Source organism: Crotalus tigris, unplaced genomic scaffold (genome assembly GCF_016545835.1).
Source record: "Crotalus tigris isolate CLP2741 ecotype Arizona unplaced genomic scaffold, ASM1654583v1 scf7180000017658.5313226, whole genome shotgun sequence".
Lineage (NCBI taxonomy): Eukaryota > Metazoa > Chordata > Lepidosauria > Squamata > Viperidae > Crotalus > Crotalus tigris.
Window position 1 is genome coordinate 4,360,885 of NW_024096545.1, and position 19,448 is coordinate 4,380,332.

Below are 19,448 nucleotides of genomic sequence, written 5' to 3' on the forward strand. Positions count from 1 at the left end.
ACCAGCCAACATTATATGTGGAGCAATCCTTAACAATGAAATTAATGGGAACACCGGCTGCATGCATAGAAAATCACAGAGATAGGAGCTTGTGAAGCTTTGAATAATGTCTGATTATTCCAAAGTCTACAAAGGAGATCTATACACATAGAAGTGGGAGCCCTCTGACTGGACTGGAACCAATAGACCTAGGATCTCTTTAAAGTTGCTCTTAGTGGTGAGCCTAGTTAGGTAGTAACATATTTTCAGGATATGACCCAATTCTGTCCAGCCAGGTTGTCCAGTGACTTAATTGTGTGTGTGTGTGTGTGTGTGTGTGTGTGTGTGTGTGTGTGTGTGTGCACGCGCGCCTTTGAGTCATCCACCCCTTCTGGCAATTGCCTGGGCTATTCTCCAGTTTCCTTGGGACGATTTTTTTGGCATTGCCTCCTAACTTGGGATGAGAAAGAATGACTGGCCCAAGGTCACCCAACTGACTTGATGCCTAAGGCAGGACTAGAACTCACAGTCTCTGGTTTCTAGCCCAGTGCCATTAGCATCAAACATCAAACTGGCTGTCCGTAAATTCACTACATAATGAAATAGAAGAAGGTTTTCTGTCACAGTGAATACTGGAAAAATGCCACAGTGTTTGTCAGATTTGGTCAATTTTTCATTTTTTTGGCTGTCCTTTAGTGTTGACTTGATTTGTATTTGGTTCTGTCTTCTGGTTTGCCCAATTTTTATTGGCTCTTTGATCCTGATTTCTGACTTACTCTTTGATCTTGGTCCTGTTTTGTTTCTAATCTTGAATTCCTGGCACCAAAATCATGCCCCATTTTCAGAGTTATCTCGGACTACTATCTATAGTTCAGGTACTGCATATTCAAATATGGATGTATTGCAATGCTTATTTGTAACTATTTGAACTAATAATAGTTATTGGAAATGTGCATTGCCATTGGCCCACTCATTACTGGCAATACAGGATTAGTTCTTATTATAAACAATACATTCAGCCTACTCCATGAATCATTTCCACTGCATCAGAAGCTCAAAGTTAAGCAAATGCAATGAAGAAAAATGTGTATGGATGCTATCTTTTCAATTCCCACACAGATAGGATCATATTTATTTATAGAGTTCATTTGCTATTGAGAAACAGCTGAAAGTAGTTTTCCTTTCTATGCTGTCTTCATCCTCACTGAACATACACACTTACACAGAATAGTTGTTTGTCTAAGAAATCTTCAGGGAAAGCCATTCCCTCTGAGAGGAATGTGTTTGTAAGATTTTAGACTCCTCTGATCTGGACAATAACAGGCTCTGTCGGAGAGCTGTGGAATAATTCCCCGAAGGTACCACCCAAGTCTGCAGTATTATACTTCAGTACTGTAATTAGGGATCTGCTGCTGATAAGGATGCTGACCTAAGCCACTTTCTGCTGTGGCCAGACATCAGGAGGAGGGCAGTGGCAATGAGCATTAACCTTCTACTGCTGCTAACAGAATCTCCCAGTTAGACTGAAATGGAAAGAGATGTAAACAACTGAAAACGTGTCATTGACTGCAAAACTTTCAGATCTTTAATCCGATGGGAACTTGTGATGATGGAAACAGCAGATGGTCAACATAGTGATTCAGGATCATGGCTGTTGACATTCTTTCAGTCAGTCTATAAAATGGCAAGATTTACAAAAGAGGCAGTTTTAACACAACTCCTACCCTGGATAAAAATAGGGTTTGTTTCAGATGTCTTGGCAAAGGATACCACCAACCATAGGATGCAAAAGGACTCTGCCATGGATTTTCTAAACGAGCAAATGAACCAGGAAATGCCATTGTGGAGTAGATGAAGTCTGCTAGTGTTTCTTTGGATTAAGAACTAGCCAAAGATGTTTGTGAGAGATGCATCTGAAGTTGAGATGCATTTTGTAAAGCTTGTAAATCAGAAAACGTGTATATAAAAAAACCTTCATTGGGGATATCTGTGAAATCAAGAACAAGAACATTTTCCCTTTGTTTTCTTGCAGCTTATGAGAACAGCTATGCATGTGAGTGAAAATTGTACTTCATGTGCTAGGAACAATTGACAAATGAAAGCAGATGCAGAATGTTACGTGACTTTTTTAAATTAAAAAATTGTAAAACTTTCCATGGATCAGAACATGGACATGCTAATGTGGACAATAAAATAAACTGAACATCTACAAATTTGCACATTCTTACAAATTAGCAAGTTCTACCCTGCCTCTTTCTCATTATCATAATGATTTTCCAGCCTAATCCTCTGCATATTTACTTGGACGTATGCTTCACTGAATTTGATGGGAGTTATAAAAAATGTAAATAAGACTGCAGGCTTAGTTATATTTGAGGCTCATATCACTATGGTGATTTTAAAATGAAATTTTAAAGCCTAGTACAAATTGGGATCCACATCTTGCAGTGAGATCTTTTGTTCTTGGTGGGCTTCATTTCTTTTCTTTGTAAGTCATTTTTGTTATGTTTGTATTATTGATTCTCATTTTATCAAATTATTTTGGTACTTTAATTCTTTTATTATAAAAGAGGAATATAAACTGTTTAGGTTCTTATTGGAGTGGCCTGACCTATAAGCCTCAACAAACAAATAAAAAGATAAAAGACAATTAAAAATTATTGTTTTTCTTGAGTTAAGGCTTCCTCTCTTCAGTTTACAGGAACTAATTCATATCCTATGTTAGTGCCTTTTTGGACATGGCAAATTGGCACGCAACTAACACTTTCAACTAACATTTTCAATGAAGGGAAGGATGAGATATTCTTCCTTTTACAGCAGGGTGATCCCCCTTCATTTAAAAAATGTACGCTAAAATAGCATATGGAACATAGTTTTAAGAGGCAAAGGGTGATTTACATGAGTCATGCTGTCACTTAAAAGACAGATAAGGAGAAAGTATCACTTGACTTTTGCAAATACTTGTGGCTAATTGCATAAGGCCATTGAAAGAAAAAAAAAGAGGATTCTTGTTCTTTGCCTCTAACCTTTGTTTGCTGTATTTATCTATATTTAAAGCATTTATCTGTTATCTGCTTCCACCTTTACGCTGTAGCAAAGTAATCAATCATTCTGCATCTCCCTCAATGATCGCAGAATCTGAGGTTAACTATAGGTAGAGAGTTCAGTTTCAACCTGTACTATACTTGACCTATAGTAACAGTTACATAGCTTATGAGGCCCAGAGGACAAACGGAATAGTCCATATAACCAAGATTCATACAGTGAATGCAGGAATGTCTGCCTTTGCTTAGGACCTGTTTTCACTGTGCATTCCAGCAGGAACTTGCTCTAAGGCAGATTTCCCCAACGTGATGCCGTCTAGATATGTTGGAATACAATTCCCATCATTGATAGAAATTGAAATTCAATAGTTCCATTGGGGAAGATTGCTCCAACACAGCTGTGCATTTTGACATTCAGATAATGTGTGATGATTTAATGTGAAATTGAGTGATGGGCTACATGCTGCCTATGCAAATGGGGATCACAATATCAAGAATGTTGTTCAATTTCCTGTGCTCTTTTCCACTCTCTCATACACACCATTCTACAAGACTTAATTTATTACTTGCTTTACAACTTTTATAACTTATATAGCTTTCTTCTTGACACTTTTGATTTGTAACAAGATGAAAATATGAACTGAGCAATACACATTGATAACAGTCCTTACATTATTAAGATTGGTATTGTAACTTTGTCACTTGACCAAGTGACAAAATTAGTGGATCAGAGGAATGCTGTGGACATAATTTACTTGGACTTCAGTAAGGCATTTGATAAAGTAGATCACAACCTACTACTTGACAAGATAGAAAAATGTGGGGTAGACAGAACCACCACCAGATGGATCCGTAGCTGGCTGACCGGCCGTACTCAGCGAGTGGTCCTCAATGGAACTGCATCTATATGGAGGGAAGTGTGTAGTGGGGTGCCCCAGGGCTCTGTTCTGGGCCCAGTACTCTTCAACATCTTCATCAACGATTTGGATGAAGGGATAGATGGGGAACTCATCAAATTTGCAGACGACACCAAGCTGGCAGGAATAGCCAACACTCCAGAAGACAGGCTTCAGATACAGAAGGATCTGGACAGACTTGAACACTGGGCACTAACTAACAAAATGAAATTCAATGGTGAAAAAAGCAAGGTTCTACATTTAGGCAAGAAAAACCAAATGCACAAGTACAGCATAGGTGGCACCATGCTCAATAGTAGTAACTGTGAGAGGGACCTCGGAGTCCTAGTAGACAATCACTTAAATATGAGCCAGCAGTGTGCTGCAGCTGCCAAAAAGGCCAACACAGTGCTAGGCTGCATTAACAGAGGGATAGAATCAAGATCACGTGAAGTATTAATACCACTCTTACAATGCCTTGGTAAGGCCACACTTGGAATACTGCATCCAGTTTTGGTCACCACGATGTAAAAAAGATGTTGAGACTCTAGAAAGAGTACAGAGAAGAGCAACAAAGATGATTAGGGGACTGGAGGCTAAAACATATAAGGAACGGTTGCTAGAATTGGGTATGTCTAGTTTAACGAAGAGAAGGACAAGGGGGGACATGATAGCAGTATTCCAATATCTCAGGGGCTGCCATAAAGAAGAGGGAATTAAGCTATTTTCCAAAGCACCTGAAGGCAGGACAAGAAGCAACGGGTGGAAACTAATCAAGGAGAGAAGCAACCTAGAACTAAGGAGAAACTTCCTGACAGTGAGAACAATTAATCAGTGGAACAGCCTGCCTCCAGAAGCAGTAAATGCTCCAACACTGGAAGTTTTTAAGAAGAGACTGGACAGCCATTTGTCCGAAATGGTATAGGGTTTCCTGCCCGAGCAGGGGGTTGGACTAGATGACCTCCAAGGTCCCTTCCAACTTTACTATATTATTATTATTATTATTATTATTATTATTATTATTATTATTATTATTATTATTATTATTATTATTATTATGTAACTGTTGGACAACAACCCATGAAATCTGAGTTCAAATCTTTTTGCAGCCATAATGCTCTCTTGATGACCTTGGGCAATTCACAACCGGTTTCACACAGAGAACTACACCCAGAAACGACAAGAAGGTCAATGAACTGTGGGAAGAATCCAGAGAAATGTTTTGGGGAATATTAAAAAGGCCGAATATATTTCTTCAAACAAATAATTGAGAAGATCTTTAAAAAGGCAGAAACCTCTCCCTCCCCCAAGCCAGAAAACTCAGCAGAAACCAGCTTTTAAAATGCAGACATAATAATCCATTCAGGAAGGTTGGAGCCAGGAAGCTAGAAGCTGATGAAATTAGGAAGACAAAGACCCCCCCCCAATCTACATAGCCCACCCAAAGTCTAAAAGACATGACCTTTGGGGACATAATAGGGTTAACCCACCAATACCAAAAGGGCACACTCAGACTTAGGCCAAAGTACATGACACAGGAAATACAAAGCCTCAAACAGGAACAAGAAACAACCTCAAAACTCCAAGAAGGTATAAAAACCCACCACTCCCAGCAACAGGCAGTCAGCTTTCCCAGAGCCATCTTTCTGTCTGTCTGTGCTCTTCAATAAACTTCAACCTTCTTTCTAAAGCGGTTTCCATTTTGTTTATTCCCAGCTTGGACTGGACCCTGATGAAGGTTTTTCTTTCAACAGAACAAAATGACCATTGTTCTTAAGGAGCTGATAGAGCCTGTCCGTAACATACCACTAATAGCCATGTTACGTGTTCTCCATTGCCTAAGCTGCTATTACTGTTCTCCTCCTGTGACAACTAGATTTGCAAGTCACCCCATATTTATATTCCCATTATTTTCAGTGGGTTTTTTTCACAGTAAATTTGTGTATATGTGTACACATGTGTGCACGTGTATATATGTGGAAGCAATCATTGTAAAACCTTTCACTTCCCAGGGAATTATAATTGAAACATATATATTTAACTTCTGGATTTCAATAACCTACCAACTGCATTTGGATACTGCTGTAATTCCATGACGCATAATGTTTTAAAAGATAAAATGGGGAAAAGATACTTGATTAGAAAAGCGTTAAAGAAAAGATGATATTTAAATACATTTGATGGTCAAGTTATAGGTTTTTGACATGAGCCTAGTGGCATAAGCCAAGAAGGTCAAAGGCATGTCATTTAATTGTTGGCTATATGCAAGATGCCATAGATTTCTAACATCCATGATCATGTATCTGCATTTTAAATGCAAACGTTCAGTTTCCACAATGGAAAAAAAAAACCTTTTTTTCAGAAAATCTGATTTTCATATACATCAATAAAACACCATTGGTATGGAAAATGTTTGGGGAACTTATTTAAATGTTATCCCCTCCTCCTTGACAATCAGCCCACAAGGCTTGTAATTGCAAGATATCCTATCTAGCCATAAGGTGAGCTTAGAATCCAGGGGATACCCTGCCAAGACCTTATCTGGCTTGTACTCTTAATCGTTCTCTTAAGAGGCATCTGTTTAATTACTTAACTTTCCAGCTTTATTGTTTATAGTAGGGTTTTCAGGGAGCAATTCTTAGTGTGATCATTATCAAATTCTCCTCCCTCATCTACCCGCCCACCCCGCCCGCCTTTTGTAATCACCAGCTTGGTGCCAGGGCCCACTTCTCTTGCCTGCCAAGGGATCTGGCAGGAGCCAACCCACCGGACGGTTTGGGTCGCTGTTCTCATTCCGCAGCCTTCCCCTGTCTCTTCCACTTCTGAGCTCCACCACTGAGAAAAAGCAGATCTTTCCCCCCCCCACTCCGCCCCCAGCCCTTCACTGCAAAGTGAGCTGCTGTCAGAGTGATACACATTGACCTCCTCCATGCTGTAGTCCTGCCTGGGAGAGAACAAGGCAGGCAGGGAAAAGGAGAGCCCAGTGAAAAGCAGGCTGTCACAGCACCTTTGTGGCATCACTGGAACCCCCATTCCCAGGCAGGGGGTAGCAAGGAATCATCGAGACTTTAATTTATTCCATCAGGCCAACCTTGGAGCTTTAGATCTAAAAAGGACCGTAGCTTCAAACACAGGCCCATGGATGCAATAGAGGTGCTGTCATGGGGAAGTAGAGACATGAAAGCCCCGTGGAAAACAGCTGGATGAAAGGATTGAACAGAGGAGGTAATAAGTCACTCTTTTAAACTTTTGATAACAAGTTTCAAGCTGCTAGGGAGGGTACCTCCCTTTGCTTAGCTCTTCAAAACCAAGCTAGTATTTCACACTACTCTGCCTTTCCTACCTCATGCTACCCAGATCTTTGGACTAGAGTTCCCAGAATTTCTAATCTTTGGCTAAAACCATTGGGTATTATAGTATTATAAGCTCAATAGCTCTGAAAAGTACCAGATCTTCATTGGATTTAATATAACTATCCCTGTTTTTTATAACCAGAGTTGCCATTAAAATCTAACCTAACCTGTTGGAAATAAATTTTAGTGGTCATTCTCTACACTAAAACAGCCAATCAGAACTTAAGCAGAATATAATCTAAGGCAGTGTTTCCCAAACTTGACAATTTTAAGGCATGAGGACTTCAACTCCCAGAATTCCACAGCCAGCAACGCCAGAAGTCCACATGCCTTAAAATTGTCAAGCTTGGGAAACACTGATCTAAGGCAAAGAGGAGGCACACACATTAAATGGAATGTTCCATGGAGTTTCACTTGTTTCAAAAAACATAGGTCCACCTCATTTCATTTTGATTAGCAGGACAAATATTTTATAAAATAAAGACTAAAAGAGATTTAGTTTAAAATCATTCTTGCGGAAATAGGGGGAAATGAGTATACTTTCCCAGCATTGGAAAGAACCATGGTGGAACAGTGCTTAGAATGCAGTATTGCAGGCTGACTCTGACAACTGCCAGGAGTTCAATCTTGATCGGCTCAAGGTTGATTCAGCCTTCCATCCTTCCAAGGTCAGTAAAATGAAGACCCAGATTGTTTGGGGGCAATATGCTGATTCTGTAAATTGCTTAGAGAGGGTTGTAAAGCACTGTGAAGCAGTATATACATCTAAATGCTATTGCTATTGCATAGTTACCTTTGGACATTGTTGCCATCAAGTGCAGTGATGGTGATCAATTTAGAAAATCTCCTTTGACAAAGCCATCCAAGGGCCACCTTAAGGTATATATAATCTATTGGCCTGCTCAGCTGTTACCTCAGGTGACTGCAGTCTGGAACAGAGGCAATAAAGCAAGGGTGTCAAACTCAATTTCATTGAGGGCCGCATCAGCACTGCGGTTGCCCTCAGGGAGCCAGGTGGGTGTGGCCAGGATGGGTGCAGCCTACTGGGTGGGTGTGAATGAAGTAGGTGTGGCCTACTGGGTGGGTGTGGCCACCTACATCATTCGTGTCAAGGGTGTCTGTGGGGGTCTGAGCAGGAGTGGGATAATCTGAGGGTCTCTGGCAAAAGGGGGTGGGACCAGGGCAAGTGCCAAGGCATGGTCCACTGGAGGAGCCTCACTGTTCCTCTCAGGCCATGTGGGGGGGGGGCTTATGGAGCTAAGACTGAATACGTTTCAGCATAGATGGCCACCACAAAATTGTACATTGGCTCCTGGCTGGCTTGGGCCAGGGCCAAGGCAGAGGGGGCTATTCCCTCACTGTTTCCAGGATGGTTTCACGGGCCACATGAAACCACTTCGCGGGCCGCATCCAGCCCCCAGGCCTGGTGTTTGACATGTCTGCAATAAAGGCATAATAGAGATCATCAATGGGAAGGGCAAATTTCATGCTGGCATAATTTTCTGAAAATTCAAGGATGTGCAGAAACTAACTGTGATAAGGAAAGGCTCTTTCTACAATTTAAAATAAACTTTCTATGGAACAACAAAAGAACTACTAGGATTATAATATTATATATTAATTATATAATTATATAATACTATATAATATTATATAGACACACTCCCCCATGAAAAATACTGTTCCAAGGAGTATGGGACCACATGATCACTCATGTAATTCTTTTCTCCCCTTCGCTATCCTGTATAGTAATAAAGAGATTTAAAACTAGGTGCAAAGTAATATATAACATATAAAAGTATTGGAATGTCCAACTCAAATTAGGCTATGAGCCTCTGAATTCTTATCCTAGGAATAAGCGGATCTTACTTCTGAGTAAACTTACACATTGTTAAGCAATATTTAGGCCAACATCTATATCCCCGTTCCTATAAGCTCCAATGAATTGAGCAATACATAATTTTAAGTGGAAATACAGGTAATCCTCGACTTACAACAGTCCATTTAGTGACCGTACAAAGTTACAACAGCACTGAAAAAGTGCTTATGATCGTTGTTACACTTAGAACCACTGCAGCATCCCCATGATCATGTGGTCAAAATTCAGATATTTATGATGGCTGCAGTATCCTGGGGTCATGTAAACCACATTTTGCAATCTTCTGGCAAGCAAAGTCAATGGGGAAGCCAGATTCACTTAACAATCATGTTACTAACTTAACTGCAGTGATTCACTTAACAACTGTGGCAAGATAGCTTGTAAAATGGGGCAAAACTCAACAAACGTCTCACTTAGTAACATAAATGTTGGGCTTAATTGTAAGTCAAGAACTAGCTGTACAATTGAGATAGTGCTCGATTTACAACTGGTGTTGAATGACCATTGGAAATACTGATGGACCTCTACAGAGCTACTTATGAGCCAGTTTCAAAGTTCTGATGGCTGCCCTCCCCAAAATCACATTATCATATTTTTGGTATTTGGCAACTGGTCCATATTTATGGCCATTTGCAGCATCCCATAGTCATGTGACCATGATTTATGACTTTTTTTGGCTAGAAATTAGTTTTACTTTTGACTTCTGGCAAAAAATGCCTATCTGGTAAAATTGATTCTCTTGATAACCACTATATTTACTTCACCAACCCGCACAAAAAAAGATCATAAAATTGGGTTAGGTAAATGCTGACCTGCTTTATGACTGGCACAATAATTCTGGGCTCAATTATGGTCATAAGTCAAAGACTATATATAATTTTTTATTTGTCCTACAAACTTTTTACTGGAAATAAGCCAAGCAACCATAATGTCATGTATGTATCTTTAATTATTTCATACCATGATGACATTTAAAAGTAAAATTATTAGAAATTTTAGAAATTTAGAAATTTCCCATAATGCTTTGTTCCCAAGTAAGTGGGGGGAATTATATATTTTTTTCACCATAGACATAATGCACGTGTTTTTTTTTCTACAATACTTTAAAAGCGGCAAGCAGCACCTCCCTTTCTGTTGCTTTCTGAGAATAATATTTCTCTGATCCCCTAACAAATCAATGTCAGTTTGTGTATGTGTAATGCCAGCTACAGAGTACCCACCTCATTGTCCTCTTTCAAAAGTGCACGGAGAGAGAGAATGGGAGCGACTGATTCCCAAGAGTGTTGCCTCTCTTGCAGTGGAAGTCACCACTATCGGCTAATGTGTGTGCTGTCACTGCGGACAATATACATAACGTAAATAACTAGTGCTCAGACTTCAAACATGCCACTGTCAGATGTATGGCAGGAGATTACCAAGTTTGTTAGCACCCAGGTTTTCCATCATCTAGGCATTTTAGGCATTGTTAACGAAAATAGAGATCAATGCTTCAGTTTTAGACGGGGGAGGGGGCAGGGGTTGTCTGTCCCATGTGACCAGACCCAAATCTTTTAATTTATGACTTGCTTATACATTACTAGTGAAAAAAACAGTTTATATTCTGGGACTCAGAAGCTCTCCTAAATCAGCTGCCAGGTTTTTGCAGCCGGCAGTAAAGGGAAGGGCTAGTTAGCAGGCTGCTCAGAGGTGAATGCATGAGCTGAGCGGTGAGGTAGAGACACTTGAAGGAAGCACTGAACTGTTCTTCCTGGCACACAAAGCTGCTTCTGAGTCCAGCTGTGAGGACAGTAGTGACCTCACTAACTTCTCAGGTAATGCTAACTTTTCCCATTCCAAAGCCGTTATTTATGCTCGTGTGATGGAGAGAAGAGCACTGCCACACACCCAGGTCTTATTGAAGATGGCAACCTTGAGCGACAGAGGCAGATATAGAAACATCTGTTCTACTTTCTCAAAACATGTCCATGGCATGTTTTTGACTACCCAAGGAGCAAAATATTTCAGTTATGGTCATTAAAACAAAACAAAAACAAACAAACAAAACTAATGTTAGACCTACAGCCTCCAATGCAGAAAAAGAACACATTCCTCCAGCTCTTTTGTGTATAAGTGGTTTATTTGGGTAGTTAAAAAAAATGTAAAAGTGTTGGCTATTCTTTGTTTGGTTATTATTCTATCCCTTTAACCGGTTCCCATCTGTTTTCTTCACATTTTGGACTTCCAAGGTGGCAATAAAATTCCATACACAATTTAAAAATAATAATAATAATATTAGAGGTAGAAAGACTGTGACAAAAGAAAGCAAAGATAGTATCAATAGTCATAGATGCTTTGGTGCAGTTCCAAAACATCTGGAGCATTACGTGAACATCATTGGCATTGACAAAAATCCACATCAGTCAATTGCAAAAGGCAGCTTTACTTTGAATAGCTTACATCCTGTGATGATGCTTTTAACACCATCAAACAACTTTTGCCCATCCCAGGTCCTTGGAAGGCCCTGATAGGTGGATAAAAATGCCAAATCCAGACTAAACATCTGGCTGACTGCGCAACAAACTATAATAACCAAACTGACTCGAAACCGCTTGTACTTTTAACTCAACAGAATTTATTTTAAATTAAATCCAAAATCCCCCAAAATGTGAATTGCCTCACTGAATGCCAGGTGGAAAGGCCAAAAAGAATAATTTTTTTCATTGGGAGCTTCCAGGGAAAAGAAGATGACTACATCTTATCTTTAAAACTTGGAGATAACCCTTTAATGATAAAAAAGACCGAGGGGTTCAGATGAGAACACAAACTTTCCTTCAAAAACTGAAGTCCTTTATAGTCAAAAGTAAAGGATCCCATGGCATCTGGCAATCATGCAGCTGCTCTTTATTTAATTGCCCTAAATCATCCATATGCATGACACTCACCTACACATCGATGTTACATGCACAGGTCATTCCTTTTGTGTCCCCTTTCTTTTAAATGGATATGGTCTGCTAGTTCTGGGTTACCAACTTCCAGATGACCAGTAGACGCCAGCAAACAGATTCATAAATCTGTAGCTCTTTGTTACCATATAGTGGTGATCTATCCTTTTGCAGCCCAGTTTTGGTAAACAAACCATAGAAGTTCATAGAACTGCACTATAGAAACAAAGGTGAGAGGGAAGACGGGGGCAAGACACTGGCTTACTCTTCATTATTGCTGGAAAGGGAAACTATATGAGAAACAGGAATAACTACCACTACCATGCACACTTAATTTACTCTAAAAAGGTCATTCATATCTCACTTTTGCTTTATATGCATATCTCTGATAAACACATACATGCTGCTTTGCCCTGAACATGAAGCCTTGAATTTAGAAAAACATTTGAGACATAAAATAATATGAATTAGTTAAAATGATTAAGGTGACAGGAAATATAATTGTATCAGCATTAAGAAGGAATTCTTAAAGAAAACAGGCAGTCTAAAAACATGAAATATAAACTATATTCATTTACTGCATAATACAATTCATTTACTCTCAGTCTAAACTGGTGAAGAAATAGATCACCTTCGTTTTTAATTTTCAGAATGAAAAAAATATTGAAGAAAATTAGAAAAACACTTAAGAATTTGATTTCTGGGTTTAAGATACACCTCTCAGCAGAAAATTATCTACATTGGATTAAGTGTGCCTATATTACTATTCTTTCCCCCAATAAACTTAACCATTCTATATACTGAGTAGCCATGCCAGAACATGCTGCCCAGAGTTGCTTTCCATGAGATGGGCAGCTATGCAAATTTGATAAATAAACTGGGTTGCGAAAAATCAGGGCAATCATTAGATAGCAGCAAAGCAATTCATAATGAAGGTAACCTTTTTCTTTATTCCAGCAGATATTTCAGTATTTATATCCTATATATGGTATTCCCAATCCTGGAGCATGGGAATAGTGGTTCACTTAAATGTTACCTTGGGGTACAAGAAAAGGAATAGCCAATATTATAGAGCTGTGAGGGAAGAGATTCTATAGCTCAGTTTTAGGCTTGGTCAAGGCAAAGCCACACTTCTGTCCCAAGGTACAATCTGCCTAACTATTGATTGATGGCTCTTGGCCATCAGTCTTATCCTCATCTCTGGATAGTTCTCAACGGGAGATCCTTAGATTGCTATACTCTTATCATGTCCATCTCACTTCAGCTTACCTTTTATTCAGTGGTGGGATTCAGCCGGTTCCCACCACTTTGGCAGAACTGTACACAAATTTTTTGTTGCCCAGTCCCAGAATGGACTCCCGGAAGCAGCATCCACACAGAGAATTGGTTGTTCACATATTTGAATCCCACCACTGATTTTATTCCCTTTGTTTATTTCCCAATTACTATGATAGTTGTATGTGTATGTCTCTATGTATGTTTATGTGTGTGTGTGTGTATGTGTATACACACACACAAACATACACCCATACACATATACATGCATTTTATTTCCCCAGTTACTGATAGTTGTGTGTCTGCGTGTATGTATAGATACATATACACAAATATATATATACACAAATTAAATATTTAATAAATATTTAAGATATTTCTGGTTTTCAGTGCCTTTTGTTTGAATTTGTTTTGTGTTAAATCATTAATTTATTTTGATTTACACTGATTTGTATCCTGTTTTTTTAATTTATATAGGCAAGATGACAGACAATAATTGAAATATGAAGTATATGGAACTAATTTCAAAATTGCAAACTTGTAGCATATGTTAATACATTTTTTTTTAAAAAAAGGAGGTGCAGAGAGGTGCATAAAACATCTGTATCAATACTCAAGGGATGCATGTTTAGGAGAGTGAACAGGAGAAAGGAAGAGTGAGGGAGGGCTGATGAACATTCCTGTGGCAAAATCTATGGAGGCAAAGCACAAGGAAACATCCACACCTGTTTCTGACTAAACAGTCACAAGGTATTTCCATTCAGGATCTATGCATCACTCTACTCCGCACTTTTGTGATCTCATTCTGTCTCTATTTGGCAGCTCATCCAATTTACTTTTGGCTCAGCTGAAGAATACTTCAAACAGTAATAAAAAATAGATTCTCTCTCCTTCCCTCCCTCTTTTTCTCTGCAGTGGCTTTGTGTTGTTTCTTAGTAATCTGTTTCCTCATTTGCAGGGTCTCCACTAGGTTTGGTCTCCTTCCTTTTAGCTGCCCTAGTGTGAGTTTAAGAAGGGAATGTGGCTTTGTCATCTTTGCAGCTCCCCTTCATAGGAACTGCTGAGATTTTTTTTTTCATACAGCTTGACAAATGCACATAATGGGAAGTAAAGATGTGTCTGGGAGAGTGCAATTTTTTGTTTGGTTTGTGCAAAGTGGGGATGAGGGCATTTTTGTTCCTTTGAAACTTTACCTAGATCAAACTAACAAAATGATGAACGTTGTTCCTTTTTTCTCAGATTTTGAGATGGGCAGAAGTAATGTTGGCAGATCATTTTCAAACTGATTTTGAGAAACTGGTCAGTGCAATTGCAAGTGAGGTGGTATTTCACTTAGAGAAAAAAAGATCAAATATGAATTAGGAGTAAAGGATGATATCGTAATTTGGATGACCTAGCAAAGAATCATAGTAAATTGGAAGGTCCAAGAAAGGACTATCATAAATTGCTATTGGTATGTATTAAAAGAGATAGAGCATACTGAGCATGAACCATTCCATCAGTGACACAGCAGATCTAAGGTGATCTGTGCCCAAACCAAAACACAGGCTTCAGATGGTTATGACCCTACATGGAAAGAAAAGGGGTAGAAAGGATGAAGAAGGGATGAAGAAAAAGCCAAGGACATTGGGGGTTGAAGAGAGGAAAGAAAGGAAGGCATTGGGAAAATTAAGGGTAGTTAGGCAAGGACAATAGGTCATACTGGGGTGTTGATGATATCACTGTTAACATAATAACTCCCTCTTCCCTACGAACAATATGGATAAACGATTTTACAAATGGATGCCGTGCCAGTTAGAGCTTGTCTCCAGAATATTCTTTGCTATTTACAAATGGATGCCATGCTAGTTAGAGCTTGTCTCCAGAATATTCTTTGCTATTTACAAATGGATGCCATGCTAGTTAGAGCTTGTCTCCAGAATATTCTTTGCTAATTGCCCACCCATCTGTTTCTCCCCCCCCTCCCCCCTGCTTGTTATAAAGATATAGTTTTATGGTACACACCCGGTCTAGATACCTTCCTTTCAGTTTCTTGTGTTAACGATGTCCAGATTTGCTTTCATCTAAAACCTAGCTAAAATGAAATAATATTAAAAGAACATTTGCTCCTTTCAGTTAAATTCCTTTCCCTCTCCCCTAGCTAGTGTGTTTGGCAGCTAATTGGAGCCAAAGGATGCATACTGGGGAGAAAATTTTGTTTGCAGTCTGAAGAGCTTGCTTATAAGGTATCACAAGCTTTATTATTATTATTTTTTTAGGAATGATCATGAACTCTAGCAATTACAACTGGGCAAATACTGCTGCTAAAATATTTAAAATGCAGTATTTGGGTAGAAATATAGGAAACACATGTTCTTCCAGATGGCCCTCTTAGTATTTGATTTGCAAAAACTGGAGACTGAAATGTTTATTTGTTTATAGAATGGCAGAATTCTCTTCAGGCCTTATTGTTATAAAAGTAGCCTTCAAAAAACCTGAGATCACTGCAAAAACATCTTTTGATGGCAAAAGGATCCAGCCTTGCATGTCCTGCTCTAATTACACTGTAAAACTAATGAAAGATGTTGACAAGGGTATTTTTCTGATGCTCCCCTCATTGTTTCACCCTTGAGATAGGGGAAGGCTGGTCCTCACCCCTTCCATGGGTGAAATGATGGAAAGGCCTGAAGATAAAACTTTTAGCGGCTGCTGTTGGGATAAATGCCTGACCCAAAGTAGGCTGATTTTGGCTGGGAGAGGTGATTATACATGGAAGCCAAGCCATGTAGGCCTTTAAACATTAAAAACAAAGTGATAGAGTTGAAAGGGTCCTTGGAGGTCTTCTAGTCCAACCCCCTGCTCAAGCAGGAGACTCTATACCATGTTAGGCAAATGGCAGTCCAGTCTCTTCTTAAAAGCCTCCAATGTTGGAGCACTCAAACTGAACCTTGTACCACAACCAGCCAGAACCTTGAAATGGACCAAAGTTTATTGATACTGAACCTACTCCCTCCCAATAGAATCCAAGCCTTGTACTTTGAACCAATTGTAGTTTCGAAGTCATCTTGTCCAAGTCATAGACAACCATATGTGGAGTGCATTGCAGTAATCCAGTGGTACTGTAACTATGAGGGCATGAATCACTGTTGCAAGGTAATAGAGAATACAGTACGACATACAAAAATACCAACCTGGGCACGTTCATGGCATGGTTAGACAACTTGAAGATAAGCTGTTAAATCCTATACTGATACGTGATGACTCCCCTGGAAGCTTCCCCAATTATCCCTCCAGATGTCAGCTCAGAGGAAGGTAAACCAGTTCCAGGCACAACTTGAGGGCTTTGGCTCAAATACAGCTGCAGCAGGATGGCCCAGAGGCTTCAGGGGGAGAAAGCATGCAGCTGGAGCCAGTCAGTGATGACGAGGAAGAGGAACTGCCTGCTGCACCTGATCCAAGAACACATAGGGTAGAGCAGGGGTGTCAAACTCAATTTCATTGAGGGCCGCATCAGCATTGTGGTTGCCCTTGGGGAGCTGAGTGGGTGTGGTCAGGATGGGTGCTGCCTACTGGGTAGGTGTGGATGGAGTGGGTGTGGCCTACTGGGTGGGCATGGCCAGTTCTAAATCATTCACATCAAGGGTACCTGTGGGGGCCTGGGCAGGAGCGGGACAGATCTCTGGCAGAAGGGGGTGGGACAGGGGCAAGTGCCAAGGTATGGTCCATTTCTTCATTCCTCACAAAAGGTGACACCTCCCAAGCATGAACCCAGGGTGCAGGGCCGACACAGCAGGCGCTGATTCCTCGCTGTTTCTGGACGGCCTTGTGGAGCTAAGACTGAATGCGTTTCAGCATAGATGGCCACCACAAAATTGTACATTGGCTCCCGGCCAGCCTGGAGCTAGGATGGCTTCGTGGGCCACATGAAACCACTTCGCGGGCCGCATCCGGCCCCGGCCGTGTGTTTGACATGTCTGGGGTGGAGAAAAGGCAGGAGCAGATAAGGTCAGCCAGATTATTAATGAGGAGAAAGTCTTGCCCTTCTTGATGGGCTGCACCAGAAGTTGGCTATTTAGAACAGCAAAAAAAGGGAGGTGATGCTGGGAACGATGTGTGCATTTCCTAGCAGTGTGATCATTGTGATTCTTGCCTTGCTTTGGATTGGGCCTTGTGAACTCAACTTTTCTTACCTCCTGAACCCTCTTGTATTGTGGATTTAATTTTGCCTGGTGGGTTTATTTTGATTAGGAAACTTTCAAGTACTTTGTGGACTCATTGGCCATTACTCTGTGGACTAGAATTGTTCTGCTTGTGGCTGGACTTAATTGGGACAGTTCTGGGGTTTTGGTGAAGGGAGTTGCTAGGAAATATTAACAAACCTACTAAACCACAGTTATGTTTGTATGAGAGAGAGAGTGGGACAGCACATGATGTTGTATTATCAGAGCTACAGTTGAGTAATTTTTTTATATGTTGCATGTATGTGTGTGAAGATACTGAGAACTGCGAGAAAGGCTAGATGGAAAGATTGATGGAAGGTGATATTTCTGTCCCCTCTTTTTTTCTCCAGTGCTATCCCCAAAAGTATCTTCTGACAGTCTCAGGAATATTTTGAATGAGCTACTTCAGTGACATTACTTCTCTAGACCATAGGTCATCTCATTCAAAACGATCCTTCAAAAGAGGCTATTTGGGTGTTGCTGGAGAAAAAAAAACAATGAAAAAATCTACATTTGATCAACTTTTATTGCTGGTACAAAGTCTAAGTCTTAATTCATTATTTGCTCTTTTCTGGAAATTCTACAATATGTGCTGATGCCCTCTGCTTGTACACAGATAGCGCACCTAGAGTAGTAAGCAAGATTCTGGCTTTGTTAGAGGACACTCTAAAATGCAATAATCTAAATGGTTCTAATTTTCCATGTTAACCTTTTAGAGCATATTATTTCAGCTCTCAAATATACTATCAAATGTAAAAGATTAGTGTTATGTTGTGAACTTTTCTGGATTCAAAGGCTGAAAGGTGCTTTGACTGCCTATGGGCACACATCTAACAGACATCGGCAACTCCAAAACCCATACAAATTTTTTCCTAGGATCATGTTGTAGCTAAGGAGAGCAGCTGCAAGATCTGGGGAAAAGATGCCATTCCTTTAAGGAATTTTAGGAAGGTGCTACCTGGGCAGTCCAAAACTAGCACTTTGGCCATTGAATATGAGACTCTGCATAGCCCTTCTCCAAACCCTTCTAAGAATATTTGGTATTTATGCAATATTTTTGTTAAGTATTTAATAAATATCATTATTCCGATTATTTCTACAAAAAATCTGGAAGATACACTGAAATGATCATCATTGTACAACTAGGCAACTTAAATTGTTTAAGACCATCCAATGATTTAGTGACCAAGCTAGATTTTAAAGAAGACTTCCATAGTGTACAATGTAAAAGCACAAGAAAAAAATATCTGTTGAATCAGATCAAGAATCCATCTGGTATTCAGTGTCAGGGATGGCTAACCAGAACATTCAGAAAACAAGGAGGATGGTTCTCTTCAGTTGTCACTTTCAAGCAGCATATATACAAAAGACTGACTGTACCTCAAGGTTCATACCTACTATAAATGTAGCCCTCCATGAATTTACATAGTTCACCTTTAAAATTATCAGTTCAGGGCCATCCCTTTATATGGCAGCAAATATGATATTTGAACTTATTTAATATGCTCAGCCACAATTTACTTAACCAACTTTCTAGACCACATACATGTAATTTGTGTTCACTGTTTCATGAACAAGTTTGTTACTTTAACTTCACCTTATTTGGTTCACCACCTTTTGGTATGACAAAAGTAAAATGGGAAGAAGGGAGGGAGAGATGGAACTGTGGAAGAAATAGGCTGCTGTTGGACAGTACAGTAACTCAATCATCTTACTAGAAAGATAAATAATTGGGTAGTTTCTCTAATCCAGCCACTTCGAAAAAAATGTTTGTTCTTATCCTATCTGAAAAAACTTCAAAGTGGTTACAGTCTAGACTGCGCCAAAACAAATTACAAACCTAAAGTTCTGATATAAACCACAAAGGGCAGCAGATTATTTGCATGAATGTAATTATAATAG